This window comes from Oratosquilla oratoria, chromosome 9 (genome assembly GCF_046742065.1).
Source record: "Oratosquilla oratoria isolate Oo_2021 chromosome 9, ASM4674206v1, whole genome shotgun sequence".
Classification (NCBI taxonomy): Eukaryota; Metazoa; Arthropoda; class Malacostraca; order Stomatopoda; family Squillidae; genus Oratosquilla; species Oratosquilla oratoria.
Window position 1 is genome coordinate 54,278,974 of NC_134785.1, and position 25,434 is coordinate 54,304,407.

The 25,434-nt window shown below is 40.8% G+C and overlaps 1 protein-coding gene across 2 annotated transcripts in view; it reads right to left on the reverse strand.

Annotated features, from left to right (window-relative positions):
- The window catches only part of LOC143028418 (uncharacterized), a 733,983-nt gene that overhangs the window by 431,493 nt on the left and 277,056 nt on the right, over positions 1–25,434 (reverse strand). Inside the window, exon 3 of one of the 2 annotated variants that reach the window (XR_012966728.1) lies at positions 3,704–3,959. The exons of the other annotated variant lie outside the window; for it this stretch is intronic. The gene's annotated coding sequence lies outside the window, so the exon portion shown is untranslated. Of the gene's footprint in view, positions 1–3,703; positions 3,960–25,434 lie in introns of those variants that run through there. 2 annotated transcript variants of the gene reach the window in all.

Sequence of the window (25,434 nt, forward strand, 5' to 3'; positions counted from 1 at the left end):
GAGAATTGAAGTGGAGAGAGATTTCTGTCTGGTATTGTGTACGTGAAGAACATTTCCAATGACTCCATTACACCAAGTCTAATTCTAGAGCAGCGTTTCTCAACCTTTTTACCCTTGCGTAACCTTTAAAATAAATTGCATGTCTCAAGGAACCCCTGCGAAAAAAAAACATATACCATATCTTTCTCATTTTATTTTCATCGTAATAATAGGTTAGATAGGATGATGTCTATATTACATTATTACAATAACCAAGAATATGTCGTGCGTGTTTAACTATATTACGTATATGAAATTAAATAAAAAATCAAAAGTGCATTAGCTTATCTCACTTGTTCTCGCGGAACCCTTAGGGACCTTTTGCGGAACCTTAGGGTTCCGGGGAACACTGGTTGAGAAACGTTGGCACAGAGTAACGGAGCTCAAAAGCAGACAGAGCCTCAAGGCATCGTGGGGCTAGCAGTATCGTTTGGGACAGGGTGTACCAAGATTTTGTGGAAAGTGGAAATATATGTATATTTCTTGGAGAATGTTAATTGAAGTATATATATATATATATATATATATATATATATATATATATATATATATATATATATATATATGCCTACACACACACACACACACACACACACACACACACACACACATATATATATGTATATATACATTACATACAAATAAATATACATACACACACACACACAGACACACACACACACACACACTGAAGCTTTGGTTGTGTGGCAGTCATAATTCAGTTTAAAAGAAACATATTCGTTTCTACACACTTAACCGTGACGATTACCGTGGAGTTGCATTTGCAACAAGGAATAAAACATGCCATTACCATTTTGTGCAACAATGGAGTCAAGTCCCGAAAACAGACTCCTTCTTTTTGTGGAATAAATCTACCTTATGTTGTTCTGTCTGTGAACTCCCATGTCTCACCATTCAACGTATGTCCTTAATGTCATATAAACAAGATTTCTGTCTCCTTTTCCTTTTCTCTTTCATTTATCTAATGTCTAAAGTATTTTCTATATTTGTTATTAAGTTCCCCTTCCTGTTATCGTTTTGATTTTTATATCAATCTTCGTTTTGTAAGAGAACAATTGAGGGATTTTTTTTTTTTTTTTTTTTTTTTTAAATGGACCAGTGGACGGGAGAGTGAGAGATTGTTGGTCGTGAGTGCTTTGAGGAGTCATGGGTTCGAGCGTTGTCGTATCAGGAAGCAGAGGCAAAAGTGGGACTTACATCAAATAAAGTTGTAGCCGGAATAGGGATACATAAACCCCGACAAAGCAATCAAGACAAAAAAAAAAAAAAAAAAAAAAAAAAAAAAAAAAAAAAAAAAAAAAAAAAAAAAAAAAAAAAAAAAAAAAAAAAAAGAGATAACACAATCTCGCGAGAAAACTTTGAGTAGTGTCAATGGACCGAACCGAAGTACACGTTTAACAATTGCGATATGACTAACACCATACGATTCTATGTAACTTAGATGAGCTTCTGTTTACCAAATGTTATGTATGTTCAAATAAGGGCAGTCCATGTTCACTGTTCTCTGAATTAGGCGGAGTACCGCTTCGCAAAGCGACGACGTGGCACAGTGACAGTTTGGAGGCGGCAGCTCAGTGGCTAGTCCTCGTGAGGGTTGGCTAACTTGACGCTAAGTTAACCCCTTCAATACAGTGACACAATTTATAGATTCAATTCTTTCTGAATACAGAGACACCCATGAACCAGAAGAAGCGGACTCTGGGATCTGTGGGTCCCGGTCCCTTAAGACCACCTTCAGGGCAGGGTCCAGCTCCTCAGCTGTCTCAGATCCCATATTTTAAGTCACAACAAAACCCATAATGCACGGAACTGTGTTGAAGGGATTAAGGGCGCCTGGTCAAATGAGACCTATAATCTGTTCATTGTGGTAATTGGCGGCATTCCTGTACAAAGGACGACAGTTTTGTTGGCCAACTTTTCGTAAACCCCATGGCCCTAAAATAACTGCACTTTCGAAATTGTGCTCAAGAATGTTTGTCCAAAATTCGACTACAATGTTTCTTATATCGAAGGGTCCTAATTTAGGTTTACATTACAGATTCTTGGCAATTTAATTGGAACAAGAGTTAACTTAGATGACCGAACAATTGCCTTATTGAAATGGCCTTACTAATACAGTATGAATTCTGAGAAAACTGCGATTGTCATTTGCCTCTATCACAAAAGCGTACTCCATAAACTTCACTCTGGCTAAAAACAGGCGATTTTGTGTATCTGGTGTGGTCTGACTACGGTCTAAATTGGTCTCCAAGGTCTGATAGCCTCTGTAGACCATAACACATGATGGGCTACAACCGCCTGTGACCAGCCAGAACAAAATCTCTGAATCAAGCCATCGCATATAAGAAATCAAAATGTGGGTTCTTAACCCTTTAACTCATGCCAGCCGCTTGTTGTGTTGATACGAAAAACCGGATATGGTAATGTACTTTATAAAACACCTATACATATGTATAGTTTTTTCCTCTGTAGTCATGAGAGACACTGAAATGCTTTCATATTCTTCATGCTAGCCCTTGCTAGATTAGATACTAGATTTTTTTTTTTTTTTTTTTTTTTTTTTTTTTTTTTTTTTTTTTTTTTTTTTTTTTTTTTTTTTTTTTTTTTTTTTTTTAGATTTCAAAGTATGTCCTTTTTTCCATCATGTCAACTAAGGTTAAAGGGTTAATTAAGGGGAAGGAGGTCACGGCCGCTTCATTACCTCTCCTGACGAGGTACCTGAAAGTCCATTGTCTCCTTCAGGAGGTACTAATAGAAGACTTCAGCAGCTACCTTCCTACCTTCTGTGCCTCGGTTCAAGAAGATTGCGTGTTCTTAGCCATGTTTATTTTTATTGATTTATTCATTTATTTATCTATGCATTGTCTGTTCTCCCTCCCTCCCTCCCTCCCTTCCTCCATCCCTCGCTCACTCCCTTCCTTCCTTCCTCCCTCCCTCTATCCCTTCCTCCCTACCTCGCTCCCTCTCCCCCTCCTTCGCTTCCTCCACCCTTCCCTACCTCGCTCCCTCCCTTCCTTCCTCCCTATCTCGCTCCCTCTCTCCCTTCCTCCCTCCCTCCATCCCTCGCTCCCTCCCTCCCTTCCTCTATCCCTCCCTCCTTCCCTCCTCCCTCCCTTGTTGGATTAAGATCGTTTGGAGCCATTCTGGCTCGCTCGCTCGCTCCCTCCCTCCCTCCCTCCCTCCCTCCCTCTCTCCCTGGGCGCCATTCTGTGAAAATACACAGGAACAAGTCACCATTGGGTGGCGGGTTTTCGGCGACTAAACATCCGGAAAAAAACAAAAAAATGTATGAGAATGATAATCATCAACTACAGGATGGACAAAAAAAGAAATCAATAAACATATTAGGAAATGAATGAATGAGTCCATGAATAAATAAATAAATAAATAATTAGATAAACAAATAAAATATAAGTGTATAGATGAATGAATAAATGAATGAAAATATAAGTAGATAAACAAACAATCAAATAAGTGAATCAATAAACTAACTGACTGATAAATAGATAAATGAATATATGAATACATGAATAAAAAATTTAATACATGAACAAACAATTATAAACAAACAAACAAATAAAAACAAAAAACAAAAGCGTATCAAGATGGGGACACTGCATCAGGAACATCGCGAATTCCTCTCCCATTCTGTCTAAATCCAAACGATTTTATTAATCTGTGAGAAATCTCCATCAGTCAGAGTACTGAAAAAAAAATTACCCTTTGGTGTTTCTCTTATCTACCACCAGACGAATTTATCCAGCTGAGAGGGGCAACTTTCTGCCGCGCAGAGGGGACAGGGAGGTACCCAGGGCGCCAGTCAGGCTAAACAAGCACCAAAGTCAACAAGAAGGCGCCGAGTGACGGAAGCACAAACAGACGAGCAGACATAGGCAGACCTGAGGAGAAAGAAAAGGGACCCTAAGTATATATACATACATATATACATACGCACATACATACATACACATACATATATACGTGCAAAATACATACGTACATGCATACATACACATACATATATACGTGCAAACATACGTACATATGAATATAAATAAATAATATAAATATGATATATAATATATATATATATACATATATACATTACACATACATATACATACAAACACACACACATATATATATGAGAATCACACAAGAAATATATATATTACAGAAACCCGAAGGAAATCAAAGAACAAATTACTGTACTTTTTTGTCTATTAAGACATCTTCAGAATGCAAAGATAGTAATAAGAGGAAGCCAAGGAAAGGTCAACAATAAATGTGAACTTCGTGGGTTGCCTTAACACTAAATAAATTTAACAATACTAGCAATATGAAATACAAATAACAAAAAGAAGTAATAGATAACATAAAAGTAAAAATATGTAACAATAAAATTATGAACAAGTGACAATAAGAAATCAAAGAGTTAATGGAAAAAGAAAAGCGACATTTGGTAGAAATCTTTATAACGGAGTTACAATAAACACATAATTAATTTAATATTTTTCATATTAAAATGTTTGTAATAAAAAGTACATAATAGACACCAACCATTACATTGATTGGATCTATACCCAAGAAATTATTTATTGTCGCTTCACTTTTAAAAGAAATATTATTTAATCCAGTCTTATCAAAAAGACTTGTGATGAAAATCTTAACGTAAGTGTGGGTTTATATAAACGAAACCATTTTATCATTAACAAAATAGTAAATCAATGTTGGGAAACTTCCATAATGGTTTCTTGTGACCAATTGTCATTCTTGTTTATGTCCACTATTTCTTTTTGATTTGTTATTATGATTGTTGTACTTTTTGTTGCGTGTATTTTAATATGGAAATTGTAAATTCACTATGTGCTTATTGTGAAACTCGATTATAAAGGTTTACCTGTGACCAACTGTGACTTGTTTTTTTATTAACGTTATGGTTTATTATCGTCATTACTTGCAGCGAAGGTCGAGGGGATGGCGGTTCGAATCCTGCCACCGGCGAAGTTGAACCAAGGGCATGGTTCATTAAATTCCACGCTACAAAGTCCTCTGTAAGAGGTACCGTCCTAGCCTTCCGATGGGAGGAGTTTGTGACGTTAAACCATCATCATCATCATCATCATTTTGTGTTATGTTTTTATTCTTTTTCGCTAGCCTCCTTCGCTCTCATGTGATTGGTGAGCTCGACAGAAACGGGGTAATCTCCTCCTCGACTTTGATTTGTCTTTACTTGGAAGCCGAATGTCATCACTACTCTCCCTCCCTCTCTCCTTCTCCCTCTCTCTCTCTCTCTCCTCTCCTCTCAGACGCTCTTATCCTTAGGATCCCACTTTCATTACATCTCTTCCAATCACACTCTCTGACTGACTCATCATCGTCTTCCTGTGTTTCATCAGATCACATGAAGAATCCTCACCCCAGACTTCGACGGGGTGACAATTCTTCATGTGGACTACCATAGGGTGACAATTCTTCATGTGGGCCATCCTGGGTTTATGATTCTTCGTTTGTATAAGTTGATGACAACAATCATAACCTTCATTCAAACTATCGTAGGGTGACAATTCTTCATGTGGGCCATCCTGGGTTTATGATTCTTCGTTTGTATAAGTTGATGACAATAATCATAACCTTCATTCAACCTAACGTAACGTAACCTAACTTAATCTAACCTAACCTAAAGTAACCTAACCTAACCTAATCTTTATTCCATTGTTGATATTCGGCGTATGGGGTGACAGTTCTTCAGGTGGGGTCTCATGGGGTGAAATTTTTTCATGTGGGCGTTCTGGAGTGACAATTCTTCATATGCCCCGATTCGTGTTCTCAAATCTCGAAGTAATACGGTTATCCCCAGCCTCTAATGCTAAGACCTACAGTCTGACACTGGAACATTTACATTGACAACTTATCTTTCTGGCAAGTAAACTCGTCTACAGTTTGGGAAGTGATACATATAAGTATCTGCTTATTCCAAGAATAAAAGTTCCTAAATTTGTGAGATTAAGGAAACACACTACAAAGTAGGGTTTAAAATGAGGCTCTTATGGTTGGAAGCCTTGGTTATTGACGACACAATAGGAATGTGACAAGGATTGGACTTATGCCAGTGCTGGGTACACGCTATATAGCTGTACCAAACACTGACATAAGTCCAATCCTTGACACATTCCTTTCGAAAGCAGGCATAAAGATAGCAAGGACAACAGGTCACAAGATCAGTCAGATCATTAAACATAAAAATACTAACGCGACGAATGAAAATAGATAGTGTGGTATATAAAATTCCGTGTAAAAGTTGCCCTTCAACATACCATGGAGAATCTGGTCGAGAACTTACAAAAAGGTTAATTGAACATAAAAATGGTGTAAAAGCAAACCGGACAACTAATTCTATTATTAGGCACATTGGAGAACAAGATCATCTCCCTGACTGGAATAATGCGGTTGTTCTTAATAGAGGTTATACAAACAGGTTGAGAAAAACAATTGAAGCTGCTTATATTAATATAAATGAAAACTTAAATAATAGAGAAGGCTTCGTATGCCTGGCAAAACCTACCAGCCATGTAATAATTTCAGAAAGTAATAAAACTTCGGCATTAAGTTCTCCCAGGTGGCCTGTGAGATGAAAGAAGTGTGTGTATATTTTGTTCGATTGTGACCAAATGTTGTAAGCTTTGATAAAGACGCTGTGAGGTCGAAACGTCAGCAATAAATTCTCATACTATTTCCTCATTTCTTTTTCCACCACATTCAGAAAAAAATAAAATAGAATAAAAAATAAAAATAAAACATACACACACACACACATATATATATATATATATATATATATATATATATACATTATGTGTGTGTACGTGTGTATGTGTTTGTGTGTGAGCTCACATACATAATACATACATACATAGATACGTATATACACACATACGCATATACATACATACATACATACACATATACATACATAAATACATACACACATGCATACATACGTACCACACATATTACAAAATTGTCCGTGTACATGCCTAACTTGGCCAGTAATAGTAAAAGTTGCCGTCTTGCATCCTTTTTTGTGTTGTACATGGAAAAAGTTTTTATCTTGGTAGGCTAACATGACCTGCAGCCGAGGATTTTTTTTTTTTTTTTAATTCTAAACTGAATCAGGCGGTGAGGATATTTGACAAATGATCTTATGAGGACTGAACTTGTAGGAATAAGACCACATCACTTTGACGTACGAAAACGTTCCGTGTCGTCAGGAAAACGGTTGTTTCTGTTCTTGTACAGTGACGTTTTGATAAATGGAACGGTACTAAAGAATCCGTCCCGCTCCTCTGGGGTAGGACAGCCCACGCAAGATACGGTTACCTGACGGGCGCCTCACAATCTCCACCGATCCCTAAACATCAGTTTCTGACCGCAAGACAAGAACGAACGAAACGGAGACGACAACTGGAAAGAAAACGGAAATGAGTAGCTTCAGGTGGCGTTTAAGGTTACACAGTGATATTAAAAAAGAAATTAAGGTTTGGTATTATAGGAAAATAATTATTTTTTCAATTACAATAAGGTGTTGGACAGTCATAATGAAATGTATCGACAATGCTTTATTTCCGATACATGTTCTATATATATATTGATCTGAGATTATTTTTTTCATAGATACTGGTAACTACGTGTTACTTATATATTAGATTACAATTACGATTTGTGTAGCTTTCAAGATGATGTTCCAATATTAATTCTAGTCTTATGCGCAATTGTTTTCACAAATCTACAGCGTTTTCTTTACCATTGTTAATTACTTAATTATTTCATCTGTAACTTTCAAATCACACAGAATTCGAAGTTTTTCATTATCATCACTTCCTGGGTGGCGAAACGTACCTAAGGAAGGTAGTTCAGCCACCTCCAACCAATGGGGAAAAAAACGTGCTTTCGCGCCAAATTACTTAACGTTTTTTGAAATTGGCGTCATCTGACAAAACGTAATCGAGGCGCGCCCCAACAGACGGGCCTGTGTGGAGTGCAAAAAAGAGAAATATAGAAATTAAACCAGCTGTAGTCTTTTTAGATTATAATAGTGTCAGCTAGAGAAGAAAAAAGTAAGATGAATTACATCCCGATATAGACCACAGATACAGTCGCGCGGGGACTTTCTCGTGTGGGCGAACTACATACGCCATGTCTCCAATTGTTTCAAAGCGTGGAGTAAAATCGGGGCACATCTATATTGATAAGACAGTGCCCAGTGTCTAATGAAATTGTTAGACGTTAGATTGAATAAAAAATTGAAGTGCGTCATTAAAGAAGAGAGGACAATTATCTGAACTTCGTTTATATGTCACATATTTACGGTCCTCTCCTTTGCAATGGAAAAAACTCTTTGCATATTTTTTCGTACTAATGCCAATTGGTTTTGTTCAGGTGATATGAAAGAGGTAGATAGAATGGGAATATCAGATTACTTTTCGATATATTTTGAGTTGACAAAAGTTTATTTTGTTGCACTATTTCATTCTTGGACTTTTTCATTTTTGACATGCAGGAGTAGAGACCTACCATAGATTATATGATATGCATGGATTATCACTGGTTATTTTGATGCATTATTTCCAAAACCTAAAGATCTACTAACGCCACAGTTTCTGACCTAAGTCTTCCGTAAAGACGACTGGGTTTAAAACAGTTATGAATTTTTCACGTTTTTCGTTTTCTTTCAGGAACTGTACTGAAGTGTTTTGGTTAACGAAGTCTTCAGTATACTGTTGTCCTGTAGAAACTTAGTGTCACAATAAAAAAGTTATGTTGGACACACACACACACACACACACACACACACACACACACACACACACACAAAGAGCGGGTCACTACGAGCATAGCTCTCTTCCCGTAAAATACTAGGTAAATACACACACACAAACACACACACAAACTTGCACACACATGCACACACACACACACACGCACGCACACACACACATATATTCCATATAGTAAATGATATATGTATAAGAACGCATACATATGAACATACACATGTATCCGAATACATGCATGCATATATCAAGTTACATATACAAGCACATAAGTGCATACCTATGACACGGATATATCTACAAAAACTACGTCCGATGGCAATGAAAGACAGCAGGAGGAGGAGGAGGAGAAGGAGGAGGAGAAGGAAGAGCCAGCTGGTGAGGAAGGCCGCATTCAAACGCAATCCTATCCCTGGGTTGGCTGTTTGTTCAATGGGATCATATGGGCGAGGAGACATGAGGTGGTTCGTAAGACGTTGGGTCAGGTGGCGAGAGACTACGTCATCGCTTCTTAGCCGACCCCGGACTCCACTCCACTTTTTTTTTTTTTTTTTTTTTTTTTAAATATAATAGCGACCTAAGTGTCTGTTCTTAACACACCAAAGAAGCCATTATCCTTACGAAATCACATCTTGATCTGTTGCAAAAAATAGAAATCAAGAACTTGAAGTCTAGATTATGAGAATGTACCAGAATATATTTCATTGAGGAAATACATTGTAGTGTATATACTCCTATACATTCATACGGTACAAACGAATACCTCAGAACCCAAATACGCAATCCAACACCTTAGGAGCCTAATTTTGGATCACGACGTAGAGATCATGAACCATTGATCTATAGTATAAGAGAAAACGGAGATGTTGAAGAAAACGTGAGTTCGTGAGAGGCGCGTGATATCCAAGAGGGGGGATGGGGGATCTGTGGTGAAACTGGGAGGCGTGGGAGGTGGGTGGGAGGGGGGAGAAGGTGGGGGGGATGAGGTGGTGATGATGGACGGAGTGGGATGGGTATGGGTGAAGAGGCATAACATGTTTGAGGCGTGGCAAGCCGGTCATGAGGAACCTGAGATGGAACAAAAGCCGGAGGCAGGTCCTAATGAGAGCACGAAGGATCTACCAAGGTTCAATGCTTTTGGTGTTCCGTAACTCCGAAGTTCCGGGGTTCCGGGAGGGTTTGAGAGAGTTCGGAATTTGGTTGCTGTTCCTGGGGAAGATAGGACATAGGCAGTCAGGAACCATGAAGGAGAACTTTGTCAGGAATGTAGTCTGCTCAGACGAAAGGAATCTACGAGAATGGAGAATTTGGAGGCGTCGAGTGAGGGTTCCGCAGAGACTTTAAAGGCCCCTATACATTGTCAATCATGATTGCACAATCATCGAGATTGTGCAAGCAGTGTTTGGGCCACACACTATCAGTAAGATTGACCAATCATTACTTACCTCTTGGAGTTTGTGGAGTTGGATGAACTCCCTCCAAAATTCCTGAATAGGTCGAGTGAGGGTTCTGCAGAGACTTTAAAGGCCCCTATACACTGTCAATCATGATTGCACAGTCATCGAGATTGTGCAAGCAGTGTTTGGGCCATACACTATTAGTACGATTGAGCAATCTTTACTTACCTCTTGGAGTTTGTGGAGTTGGATGAACTCCCTCCAAAATTCCTGAGTGTCCTGTGTGTTCGCCATGGTTACAAAGGAAACACTGAGCTGTTTGCGCAATCATCGCCACTAATTATCACTCATGATGGTGTAACTGCTATGCTTGAGCTTACAAAAACACACCGTGTTGGAAATTCCTCAATCATCTGCGAAAACACTCAATCACACCCACGTACACAGGATATGCTTGCGCAATCATGAATATTGTGCAATCATGATTGACAGTGTGTAGGGCCTTAAGATTGAGTGAATAAAGAGACACTTCTTCTCTACTTCGGATGGATGACTAGGGACATCCTTTCCTTGCCATGTCTACCACTCCATCTATTCAAACGCACACACGAACACACACACACACACACACACACACACACACACACACACACACACACACACACACACACACACAGTGGTTAGAGTTCTCGGGCGCCACTACGGAGGACCGGGTTCGAATCCCACCCAGGGCTGAAATAATATCAGTATCACTGCGCTGCGAGTCGTTACTCCAACTCTCGTGGGCGGGGAGTTGTGTGTGTGTGTGTGTGTGTGTGTGTGTGTGTGTGTGTGTGTGTGTGTGTGTGTGTGTGTGTGTGTGTGTGTGTGTGTGTGTGTGTGTAAGGTCACAGCATAACCCATAGATCGGTTACATATGATCTTTGAGCTCTCTTCCGGGAGGGGAAATAGCCGTCGATCACGAGTCCGACACGTGGTCCCACGACCATGGTGTTGAATCACACACAGACTTAAACGACGTGCAGACACACACGCATCTGTGACCCCTGACCGTCCCATGACATCGCGACACATGTGACAATAATCCAGTAACAGAACCCCCAGACGTCTTTTTGCTCACGAAGAGGAGAGCAATTGAAACGATGAATTGACCCGATGCAATTGTCGCATCACGGCTGACTCGACTTACAACCCCGGACAAGAGCGTGTGAACGAGACTGGCGTCGCTTCTTCAGGGACTTTTGGAGTCGGGGCAGGAAGTCTGTACGCACTCACGCACGCACGCACGCCGATGACGCGTATGCCAGTAAGCGCGTGCACAAAAACGCAAGCATATGTGTATAAACGCACTTAAACTCACACATAAACAACACACATACACACACATACACACACACATACGCACACACACACGCACGGACAACAACAACAACAGAAAAACAAGAGGACATGGAAAAAAACTCAAAAGGATAATTATAGAAGAGATCTGAAAAAGAATAGCTTCCCCACACAGAGTGGTGGATACCTGGAATAAATCAGATAAGGCAACAGTTTGTGCAAACACTATTCAACAATTTAAGAACAAACTTTATGCTGAAAAATACAAAGACGGGTTTCTACGAGTATAGCTCCCTTCCCGTATAATACAACTAGGTAAATACACACACACACACACACACACACACACACACACACACACACACACACACGACTCGGTGGCGTAGTTGGTATAGTTCCTGACCGCCACTACGGCGGTCCGGGTTCGAATCCCGCCTAGGGCTGAAATAATTTCAGTATCGCTGCGCTGCGAATCGTTACTCTAACTCTCGTGGGCGTGGAGTTGTGTGTGTGTGTGTGTGTGTGTGTGTGTGTGTGTGTGTGTGTGCGCGCGCGCGTGTAATGTCACAGCATTATCCATAGATTGGTCATATATAAGCTCTGAGCTCTCTTCCGGGAGGGGAAATAGCTGTCGATCACGAGTCCAACACGTGGTCCAAGACCATGGTGGTGAATCACATACACACACACACACACAAATCCTCGCTGTCCATTATGTGTCCGACGGCTGTCAGCGCGGACAGCTATGTAGTTGGTGGGTCTTTTTATCTCCAACTTCATTAAAGATAATATAATTTGCATATTTTTATCTTTCTCTATGACGCCATACATCTTCCCCAACGTCATTCATCTCAACATTATCTTGACCGCTTCAATATCACGACACTTTTAGAGATTTAGTTATTGTACAATGACAGGCGATTTCATTCATCTGAGGGGATGTCTTTGTGATAAAGGGAGTGTGTAATTGTCAACAACTTCAATACTACGCGTCACTTTATTTTCGTTTTTTCTTTTTTTTTTTTTTTGCTGTCAAAAGACGTTTTTTTTTTGTTTTTTGTTTTATTCATTTGGGGAAAACATTTTCCTTACTAAAGGGTTTGTCTTACAATGTTGGTTGTCAGGCCGGACGGCTCTTCACCGCTTCTTTCACTATGCCTCTCCAGATGGTTCTATTCTCTGTCAATTCCTTCCATTCCTCTCATGGTGCCACCACCCTCTCCACGTTCTTCCATACTCCATCCATCAATCTCTACCTGGGTCTCCCTAATGATCGTCTACCCTCTACTCCTCCTTCCATTCTTCCGTTAGGTTTGTCTATTCATTTTAATCTATTTCTTCTCTAGGCCTCTAAGGTAATCGTAGTCGTAGATTCACAAATAAACGTCTGGATATTCTGAAAGAGCAATTATCCGTTTTCTTCGAGCCGATTGGGCTTTCCCGGCCTATTTCTATGACCGTGGATCCCCTTAAGGATTTTTCATTGTCTCCTTTTATTCCTTGTATTTCTACTTTTTTTATCTTTTAACTTTTCGTCATTACACACCCTATGAAGTGGCTAGATACACTAGCCTTTGTATGCGCTCGTGCATTTAAGAGCGTCATATACAATTACTGACGTCACGGGTTGAACACGTGGGATTCGAACCCTCTAGGCGTTGGCGTCTTAGGACAGTTGGCCACCAAGCCCCCCAGTCGTTTTCTTTTTTCTTAAACGGATAAGTCATGGATACCAACATTAAATCAATACTATCAACTTTAGAAATAATTTCTTATTTCATCTAATTACGAGCCAGAGGTCAAGGGAATCTGAGAGGTTGGCTGACATACACAGTGTGACTATGTCAGAGGGGAATATTGGTGATTTTTTTTATCAAATTAAATGGAGATATGTTGAAAATGGCATTTACAAGTAGACTGAAAAGAGAGAGAGAGAGAGAGAGAGAGAGAGAGAGAGAGAGAGAGAGAGAGAGAGAGAGAGAGAGAGAGAGAATGTGATTCACCATGGTCTTGGATCACGTGTTGGACTCGTGATCGACAGCTATTTTCCTCCCGGAGGAGAGCTCAGAGCTCATATATGACCGATCTATGGGTAATTCTGTGACCTTACACTCACACACACACACACCCAATTCACCGCCCACGAGAGTAACAACCCGCAGCGCAGCGATACTGAAATTATTTCAGCCCTGGGTGGGATTCGAACCCGGACCGCCGTAGTGTCAGCCGGGAACTCTAACCACTGCGCCACGAGGTGTGTGTGTGTGTGTGTGTGTGTGTGTGTGTGTGTGTGTGTGTGTGTGTGTGTGTGTGCACCTGTGTATGTACGTATGTGTGTGTGTGCGTGTGTGCGTTCGCGTATACCTTCTACATAGTCTCTATCCTAACAGTCCCAATACCGGAGAGAATTTCCCTCACTTGCAACAACCTTGGTCAGAGGAAAGGACTGAAGGTCCTCCTTGTGTGACCATCAAGACACCTAAACTATCGGGAAGGAGGAAGACTAAGCTGGAGAGGATTAGAGGGGGTTTACACTGACCTAACGGTTCGTCGAACGCGGTTCGACAGACACGTGTGAACGTGTGAACGGGGTATTTGGTTGTCGATCACGTTGGTTAAACCCCCTCTTAGCGTCGCGCAAAGCTCGGGGTGGAGTATTGCGCCCTCTCAGTCGCTGACCAGCTGGGTCAACAAACTGAATGACCTCAATGTCCGTTAGGTTAGTTAACACGTTAAACGTGGTTAGGGTATACTAATGTATCGTTTTGGCTGGCGTCAATTGATTTTTTTTTTTTTTTTTTTTTTTTTTTGAGTGAGGCTCCTGTTCAGTGTTTGTACGTTTATTTTCTTAATGTTATATGGCGCCTATAACATGAATAGTAAAAATGGATATTTTATCTAGAAAAGAAAGAAAAAATAGTTTAGTGAAGATCGAAATGATCGAAGTTTTTTGAAGAAAATGTATCGAAAAAAATAAATGAAAATAACAAATGGAAGAATAATTGAATTATGAAAAATAGAAATAAATTGATAAATGAATAAAAAAAAATATAAACAAATGAATAAATAAATGATAATTAGATGAATTACGAATGAATAAATGAATGATGTACAAATCAATACATATATAAATAGAGACATGAATAGGGAATATAAAATAGAATTATGACTAAATGAATTACGAATGAATAAATGAATGATATACGAACCAATACATAGATAGACAAATGAACACAGAATATCAAAATCAAACAAAAAAAGACGACTACTACACAATTTCAATACACCGCCTATCGCGCTAAGCAAACTTACTATTAAACCTATTTCTCTCATACAATCTTATAATCTGTGAAGATTGTGACGAATGTGGATAGGAGGTAAAGGGAACACGTGGATGAGGGGAATACTTTTACTCCTGACCAGTTTCGTCTGAGTGGCTTCTTCAGGGGAATAATCGTAAACGACATTTCTGATTGCCCTGACGTCACTTTGAAAGTCATGGAACAAGAACTAAAGACAAATTGGTCCATTCTGCGGTGGATGAACTGTCCAACAGTCTGTCAGCTGACATCACTTGAGCCATCACTTCTGTCACTTCTCTCGAAATATGTCGTTCATATGAATAAAGTGTTTCTTTTGTCTTGCAAATTGAAATTCATCAGCATAAATGATTAAATGGCCTATTACATAACATAGTGACATTACATATATATATATATATATATATATGTGTGTATATATATGTATATATATTATATATGTATATATATACATATATATATATATATAAATATATATATATATATACATATATATATATATATAGTGTTGCACAAATACTTTTCCACGTTACATACTACCAATTATACTATCATGGAGGAGGTGGGTTGAACGCAAAATTTTGTGTATGTATAACTCGAGCATATATATATATATATATATATATATATATATATATATATATATATATTATATATATACGATACATACATATGCATTATTACTTGATGAACTAGAATAGTAACTACATGCAAAAAGAAATCATTCACAGATCATTTGCTTTGTACATATTTTCACCCATTATTGCTCTTTTTTTTTTCTCTCTCTCTTTTTGTTTCCACAGAACCCTTAACTACTTCTATCACTGGATCGCCGCTCATAGCATGGGGTCCGAGTTTTTGCCAGATTCAATTCCATCGCCGCGGTGCGGGTCTTTCACTACCAGGTTGATGAGATCGCTGTCAATATGTCTACAAACTCGTAAAGTCTCACCTTCGAGCTTGAGGTCTTGCAATCTACCCCCTCCATCTCCTATATATTAACCTTCCTGGTTTTTTTTGGGCTTCTGTGATCGTATCTACGTGTGTGATTGTATCTACGTGTTTGTGTGTTTGTGTGTGTGTGTGTGATGGAGTTTGGGAAGCTGTGCAAAAGAATGAATTTGAAGATAAATGTGGGTAAAGGTGATGAGATGTACAACGGAAGAGGACGGCAGCAAATTGGAAGTGAATATTAAACGAGAAGAGACTGGACGAATTGGATAGCTTTAAAAACTTGAGTGTGAATGTGGCGGGAAAGTGAGGAGTGGAGGTGGAGGTAGAATGTAGATTGAGAGAAGGAATTAAATGACATGGGGGATTAAAAAGTGTAATGAGAAATAGACATTTAGGAGTGGATGCTAAGAGAAGATTGTATGAAGGAGTGATTGTGCTGACAATTCTGTATGAGGCAGAAACATGGAACATAAGAGAGGAAGAGAGGAGGAGTTTGAATGTATTTAAGATGAGGTCCCTGAGGGGTAGGGGTTACTAGGCTGGACAGAGTGAAAAACGAGGAGGTGAGGAGGAGAGCGAGGGTGAAAAGGGAGGTGGGAGATAGGGATGACGAAAGATTATTGGGATGGTTTAGACACATGGAAAGGATGAGTGAAAAAAGATTATTAAAAAGAGGTGTGTAGGGCAGAGGTGGAAGGAGTGAACATGAGGGGCCGACCACGAATGAGATGGATAGGGTAAAAGGGGCATTGGGAAAGAGGGGAATGTCTGTTGAGGAAGGAAGGGAGAAGACAGAACATAGGGGTGAGTGGAGAATGGTTGTGTATGGGTGATGTTGTGATGCATGGAAGGGAGTGGGTGGGGGACGAGAGGTGGTGAGGGAGTATGTGTGAATGATATATTAACGCAGCCCGTAAGGATGTCACCCAGTCTTCTTTTTCTGCATGAGGGGACGGAGAGGGGGGGGGGGAGATCGCCGAATAAATGAAACGGCCTTGCTGTGGATGTGCTGTCTTGCTACAATTCTTCTGACCCAAGGCAGCGGGCGAGATGTAGGGATGACCCGTCATCCAGGAGTAGCCAATAAAAGAGAAAGGGAGAGGTGGTGAATGGGAGTGGAGTATGTGGGGATGAAACGAGTGAGAGTGGATTTATGCCTTTGATTTTGGCTACCTCCCTTGTAAGGGGGAAAGCCGTTGGTATATATATATATATATATATATATATATATATATATATATATATATTATATATACATTTTAACAAGGACAATGTACTTTAATTCTAAACCGTCAAATGCCAGCATGCTGAAATTGAAATGTGGTACTGCCCAGGACTCGAACCCGGCATCCTCATGACAAGTGCGACAGTGACTTTCCAACTTGGTTATCAAGATATATATATATATATATATATATATATATATATATAGGTGTGTGTGTGTGTATATATACATATATATATATATATATATATATATATATGTGTGTGTGTGTGTGTGTGTGTGTGTGTGTGTGTGTGTGTGTGTGTGTGTGTGTGTGCGTGTGTGTATGCCCGTGTGTGTGTGATGTGTATGTATATGTGTGTAAATGTACGCGTGCGTGTGTCCCGTCGTAACAGGTACACGCATCACTCTCAATCCTCCTCTTCGTCTTTCTTCTTTAGTCCCCGTCTCGCCGCTGCTTTCTTCCCGTTGGCCTACTCGACCTACCCGCCCCGCCGCGCCGCCGAAACTCCGGCCCCTCCTCCTTAGCCAGCAAGACACGGGAATCGGATGCCCAGCGGGGAGCGTGTGGGCATTAGTGGGCATTAATGCGCACACCTGGGATTGTAGCATGCTGGGAAAGGCGGCATCATTAGGGCATAAGGATAACAAGGCGGTGGGGGTTAGGTTATCTGATCTGTGCTTAGCCCGGTTGTTGGGATTTTGTTGTGGCTTGTTATTATGAGTTCGGACAGGTCTGGATGAACTTCTCAGTAGGGGGACTTGATTATTTCTACTTGTATCATTAGCCTTAAAGGGCTTTTTATGTGCTGTGGTCTGCCGAGGCGGCTATGGGCTTACAAGGACTAGCAAAGGAGAACGTTCTGGGTTCTGGTGAGCCTAATGGTCTGGCGTTGGTTATAGGCAGGCCCACAGAATTATGAATTTACTTGGAGGAAGATATCTGGATTGGTAATCTCTAATGAGTTCGTATAATTGAGGAAAACTTCCGCTAGAATAAAGGGCCATTGGAAGTATTCTTGATTTCATCAAACCCTTTATGCAGGCTAGTCTTCCGACAAATGTTTGTGTCAATTGACCTTTGGAATTAAACTCTTCTGCTGGGATTCGAACCCTTGCCTGAGCGGCTTGCGTCTTTACGGCGTAGTGGTACGGTCCTTGTCAAGTATTCTTGAGTCAAAGGACATCCAGCGTGTTGGAATTGAAGTCTCTGTGATCTTTTACTTCGTTATAGGACGTTGTGGGTAAGCGAGAATCGGTCGTACTCTAATCCTTCCGGTGGTCTTTATGACTGAAGTCGATTTGATCAACCTGAGGGAAAAATCCTTTAGTAATTTGCGTTTCTTTAAAACCGTGTGATGGACTGATGAGTAGTGGGTTTTGGGCTTCAGTTTAACACAATTCTGCGTAAAGACAAGTGATATTGGATGACTTTATCAAGAAGATTTCGACTAAGAAAATGATGGTTTTTGGATTCTGTCACATTCCATGAAATCTCACTTTTCAGATAACGTTCATTTTATGTTAACCTCAGTTGAGGTTCACATTCCTCAATGTGAGGTTTAACCTACTGACTCCCCAAGGTTTTCTTCAGTTGAATAAAAGTTTTTTTAGTGGCCACCAGAATATAATTGATGGGCCGATCGTGCATCGGAAGGGTTGAGAGTGGACGTGTGATTATGTGCTCAGTGTGGAGGTACGCAACCAAGGACTTCGGAGTAAAATATACATATATATGTGTATATATGTATATGCATATGCTGGGTTCGAGTCCTTGGCAGTACCGCATTTCAATTTCTGCATGTCGGCCTTTGATGGCTTAGAATTAAAGTGTATTGTGGTTGTTTATATATATATATATATATATATATATATATATATGTGTGTGTGTGTGTGTGTGTGTGTGTGTGTGTGTGTGTGTGTGTGTCTGGAGTCGAAAGCAGCAGGAATGTGTGAAATCATACGTTTTTTACAAGACTGTATAAGAACCTTTCGACTTGTGTGTGTATCTACAATATTTTGTTTTTGTTTTACTTTAACTTAGCACTGTTACAAGCAAAATACAAAAGGAAGAGTGCGTGCAATTTATGTATTTTATTTGTTATTTAAATTATTATAGTTTTTATTCATTTATTATCATTATGATTTTTTTTCGCATCCGACCTAGATATGAACCAAAAGGTCTCCTGTCGGCATGCTCCGCCTTTGTAATCCTTTGTAATCTTTTGCAATATAACACGTATGGGAACAGTATATACGCAAATCTGCCTATACCGTTTTCAATTCAATGTGTACGTTGATTTATGAAACATGTTTCAAATTCTTTCACCCCTTTTTATCGTGGCAGGACTTGCGTGATTTTATCATGGCTTACGCCAAAGAATTTTATTGTCACTGATGTGCATGATTCATGGAGAATCTATCTTCATCTTTTCTGCCATTACTCGCTCTGCGAGGTGGATAGGCATGCATGCCTTTCTCGGAGTCTCTCACTGCCACATGCACTAACTCTAGTGGGTTCGAACCATCTACATCAGATGTCCGCTCAGTGACCACGTGTTCTTCAGTGGTATCACATGTACTTCTACAATAGAAAACGGGAAGTCGTTTTTGTTATTGCTTTGAGAAGCCATTTTTGTTATTGCTTTGTTCGTATATGTCAAATGTTATGTGATTCACCATTATGGTCTTGGACCACGTGTTGGACTCGTGATCGACAGCTATTAGCCTGCAGCGCAGCGATACTGAAATTATTTCAGCCCTGGGCGGGAGTCGAACCCGGACCGCCGTAGTGGCATGCGAGAACTCTAACCAATGAAATGCTTGTGTAGTGTGTGTATAGGAATTACACAGGATGTTGTATAAGTTCACAGGAAAGTACTTAGAGCAACTTTTCCCAACCTTTTCCGACCATAGCAACCCCTGTTGTCAAGTCTAAGCAGTCCAGCACCCCTATCTTGTTCATATCTGCTGAAGAGGATCACAGTAAGTGATCGAAATATACAGATCTCTATACCTTCGCTTATTCTTCTCCGAAAGTGGGTCATCAGTATTAGTAGAAGTATAAAAGAAAGTGAAATGTACTGCTTGATGATTTATTTTCTTGATTCCTTAGAACTGAAACAAATTGACAATATTGTTTGTAGAAGAAATAAGAACATCCTAGAAAAATAAAACAGCACGGGAAAAAGTCAAATATGCACAACTGGGTAATCAATGATACATATATCAATGTGATCTTTGTGTGCATCACTTCCCAGCACCCCGTATAATTGATGTCAGCACCCCCAGGTTGGGAAACACTGACTTAGTGGGTTGCATGGCACCTGTGTGTTAATGTTTCCGCAGTGTCCGGGGATTGTACATTATGCCGAGTACCATCAGGGTGTATTATACTGCGTACAAGTTACATTAGACGACATGCTGCGCATCTATGGGGGAATTCCGACCGGGTGATTAAGTTGTGTGTCTGTTGTAGTGGGTTGAGGTTGTACTACAGGTTGTGTAGAGGTTGTAGGGGTTGCGTAGAAAAGGTGTTAAGGTGTTGTCTAGAGGGCACATGGGTTTTGTTAGTGTGTGCGAGGACGCGGGTAGGATCTGCGGTGTTGTTTGTACATTGTATGGGGATATGTACAGGTTGTACAGGTTGTACATTGGGGTCGAGTCTCACAACGGGCCGTGTGCTGTTTACGGCATGTTTGGCCTTTAAGGTTTATCACGATTTTATATTACATGGCTCTATCTTGTGTGTGTGTGTGTGTGTGTGTGTGTGTGTGTGTGTGATTCACCATGGTCTTGGATCACGTCTTGGAATCGTGATCGACAGCTATTACCCTCCCGGGAGAGAGCTCAGAGCTCATATATGACCGATCTATGGGTAATGCTGTGACCTTACACGCACGCACACCCCCAACTCCCCGCCCACGAGAGTTGGAGTAACGACTCATAGCGCAGCGATACTGAATTTTTTCAGTGTGTGTTTATGTGTGCATATGCGTGTGTGTGTGTGATTCACTTGGTCTTTGGATCACGTGTTGGACTCGTGATCGACAGCTATTTCCCTCCTGGAAGAGAGCTCAGAGCTCGTAGGTCCGATCTATGGGTAATGCTATGACCTTGCACACACACACACACCCAACTCCCCACCCACGAGAGTTGGAGTAACGACCCCTCATAGCGCTGCGATACTGATATTATTTCAGCCCCGGGCGAGGATCAAACCCGGACCTCCGTAGTGGCAGGCCAGAGCTCTAACCACAGCGCCATGAGAGGTGTGTGTGTGTGTGTGTGTGTGTGTGTGTGTGTGTGTGTGTGTGTGTGTGTGTGTGCGTGTGTGTGTGTCCGCGCGTGCGCGCGCCCTTGTTATGCATTCCTAGTTACTCACGAAAGATCATGTTATCGACGTATTGTCCAAATCGTGATGCCATTTCGATTACATTCATGTCCTGTTTTGATGACTCGTATTTTGGTGCAATTTTGTCATTTCATCCTGACCACCCCCGTGACCTCAGGTCACACGCACTCCTCCCGACAGCATTCAGTTCCATTTGTGAGCAGCTCACTTCTGAAAACTGAATTTGGTTACTAATCTTGTTCCCAATCCTATCCATCCTTGTTTCTTTGTCAGACGCTGCCCCACTTGCCTCCAGGCGACTCTGTTCAGACAAATAAAACACTCTTCATATACATATACATATATATATATATATATATATATATATATATGTATATATATATATATCTTGAGGGAGCAATCGGTTAAGTCACTACAGCACTTGTCACGTGCTAGCTGGATTCGAGTACTCGGCCGTACCACGTTTCAATTTCTGTATGTTGGCCTCCACAGATCTCCCGATGTTGATGGCTTAGAATTAAAGTGCATTGTAGTTGATAAAAATGTGTCTGTGTGTATATATATATATATATATATATATATATATATATAGATATTACATATACATACTGTATATATATGTAATACATATATATATATATATATATATATATATATATACATACACATACTAAATAAACTAACAAACATGACAGCTTATATTTTTTTCTCCATTCGAACCTTAGAACTGCGAATTGAACCTCATCCCATCACAGCGGGGGCCGTAGACCATTCTCTGATGACGCGGTTGGAGAAATTTCTTTAACCAACATCTTCATCAAATCTACTTCCTTACAGCCGAATACATTGATTCTCGTTCGGTTATCATTTGATTCGAAAATATTCAGTTGATTCGAGTGTTTATTTGCTGTTACGCACTGCGTAGTGTCATAAGTAAATGTGGTTATTATACAGAAGCTTTCAGTTCGTGGTCTTCGTCTGTAATGTACAATATGAAGAGGAAGGGAGAGGAGGAGAAGGAAGAGGAAGAAAAGGAGAATGAGGAGGAAAAGGGAGAAGATAATGAGGAGGAAGAGTGGAAGAAGGAAGAGGAAGAGAAGGAGAATGAGGAGGAAGAGGGAGAGGAAGAGGAAGAAAAGGAGAATGAGGAGGAAAAGGGAGAGGATAATGAGGACGAAGGGTGGAAGAAGAAAGAGGAAGAGAAGGAGAATGAGGAGGAAGAGGGAGAGGAAGAGGAAGAAAAGGAGAATGAAGAGGAAAAGGGAGAGGAAAATGAAGAGGAAGAGTGGGAGAAGAAAGAGGAAGAAAAGGAGAATGAGGAGGAAGAAGGAGAGGAAGAGGAAGAAGAAGAGGAAATATGGGAATAAACTTGAAAAGAGGCGGAATTGGAAAACCTGGTGGAGAATGTCTCATTGTTTGGTCGATACTTTAGACATATTATTTCATGCACACTTTTATTTTTTTTCCACGACTCAAGTTTCTTCTTAGATGAACAGAACAACATAATACAGGCAGACAGAGTCACACAAAGAAGTCGAGTTAAGTACAAAAAGATTTAACCAATGTCATTTCTAAAAGCCTCTACTTCCTGGAAAGAAAGAAAGAGAGAGAGAGAGAGAGAGAGAGAGAGAGAGAGAGAGAGAGAGAGAGAGAGAGAGAGAGAGAGAGAGAGAGAGAGAGAGGAATTCAATCTTATCGAAATGCAGGTTAGTTTGTTTAACGACAATTTGTAGAAAACGGAGGGAGGACGAAGAAAATGAGGAATGGGATGGGAGAGGGATGGGGGCGTGGAAGGCGAAAGGAGGAGAGGTGGAGGGGCACGGTGGAAGGGGAAGGTGGGGGAAAGGGTAATGTGGAACGGGAAGGAAACGCGGAGAGAGGATGGAGGTAGAGAAAAAGAGAGGTTAGAAGGGAAGAGAGGAAGAGGAGGATGAAAGAAAGAGGGAGGGAGATGGAGGATAGGAAGAAGAGTTACTTAAAGAGGGAAAATGGGAAGGACTAAGACTCTAGTGGAAGCCAGCCGGAAGAAGGAGGAGGAGAAGGAGTAGGAGAGGGAGGAGAGGGAGGAGGAGGAGAATCACAAAGGAACACAAAGGAAGAACAAACAACAGCAGGCCCACTTGCCCTAATGAGGCTGTTTGTGTTTACTAAACTAAGCTACAGTTAAGAAAATAGGGCAGATGATGAACTAATACTACTGCTACCACTATCCTATCCAATTGCAATTAAATGCCGGGTTGTCAGATCTTTTATTGCAAGGGGTACTATTTTAGGAGAAGGAGGAGAAGGAGAAGGAGGAGGAGGAGGAGGAGAGGGAGGAGGAGGAACACAAAGGAAGAACAAACAACAGCAGGCCTACTGACCCTGACGAGGCTGTTTGTGTTTGCTAAACTAAGCTACAGTTAAGAAAACAGGGCAGAAGATGAACTAACACTACTGCTACCACTATCCTATCTAATTGCAGTTAAATGCCGGGTTGTCAGATCTTTTATTGAAAGGGGTACTATTTTAGGAGAAGGAGGAGAAGGAGAAGGAGGAGAAGGAGGAGGAGGAGGAGGAGGAACACAAAGGAAGAACAAACAACAGCAGGCCTACTGACCCTAACGAGGCTGTTTGTGTTTGCTAAACTAAGCTACAGTTAAGAAAACAGGGCAGAAGATGAACTAACACTACTGCTACCACTATCCTATCCAATTGCAATTAGATGCCGGGTTGTCAGATCTTTTACTGAAAGGGGTACTATTTTAGGAGGAGAAGGAGGAGGAGGAGAAGGAGGAGATATAGGAAGGGGGAGGAAAAGGAGGAGGAGGAACACAAAGGAAGAACAAACAACAGCAGGCCCACTTGCCCTAATGAGGCTGTTTGTGTTTACTAAACTAAGCTACAGTTAAGAAAATAGGGCAGATGATGAACTAATACTACTGCTACCACTATCCTATCCAATTGCAATTAAATGCCGAGTTGTTAGATCTTTCATTGCAAGGGATAATATTCTAAGAGGAGGAGGAGGAGGAGAGGGAGGAGGAGGAGGAGGAGGAACACAAAGGAATAACAAACAACAGCAGGCCTACTGGCCCTAACGAGGCTCTTTGTGTTTACTAAACTAAGCTACAGTTAAGAAAACAGGACAGAAGATGAACTAATACTACTGCTACCACTATCCTATCCAATTGCAATTAAATGCCGGGTTGTCAGATCTTTTATTGCAAGGGGTACTATTTTAGGAGAAGGAGGAGAAGGAGGAGGAGGAGAGGGAGGAGGAGGAGGAGGAGGAGGAGGAGGAGGAGGAGGAGGAAGAGGAGGAGGAGAAGAACCTGGATCTGTCCCTTCACGTGCGTTGCGGCTGGCCGCGCGGTCACCACCAATGCCCCGCCGCAGCCCGCCATGTTTCGTCGAAATATCCATCACTATAGCCTGCGGCTCCGTGACCGCATGCTGCAGCCGCAGCGTCTGGATGAATTCTGGAGCGGCGGCGACACTGGGGACACGAAGTTTGGAGACAAACTTGTTTTTTTTTATTGGCAAACGATTTAATTCAGCTGAGGGAGTGACATGGCCTAGGGGTCGAATCTTGGACTATGTTCGTACACAAAGACTCTTTTCGGATCAATAATTTCGTCTGACTTTCAGCTAACGCAGAATTGAGATAGCAAGCCGCTTGGTTGATGTAGTTGACTTGTTCAGCCTGACGTTATGTGTTTGGTAATATGAAAGGAGGAGGATAAGGAAGAGGAGGAGAAGGAGGAAGAACAAGAGGACGAAAGGAGGTTGAGGAGGGAGATGGAGAGGAAGAGGAGGAGGAGGAGGACTAGGAGGAGGAAGAGGAGGAAAAGGAAAATGAGGAATAAGAAGAGGAAGAGGAGGAAGAGGAGGAGGAGGAGGAGAAGGAAGAGGAAGAAAAAGAGAATGAGGAGGAATAAGAAGAGGAAGAGGAGGAAGAGGAGAAAGAAGA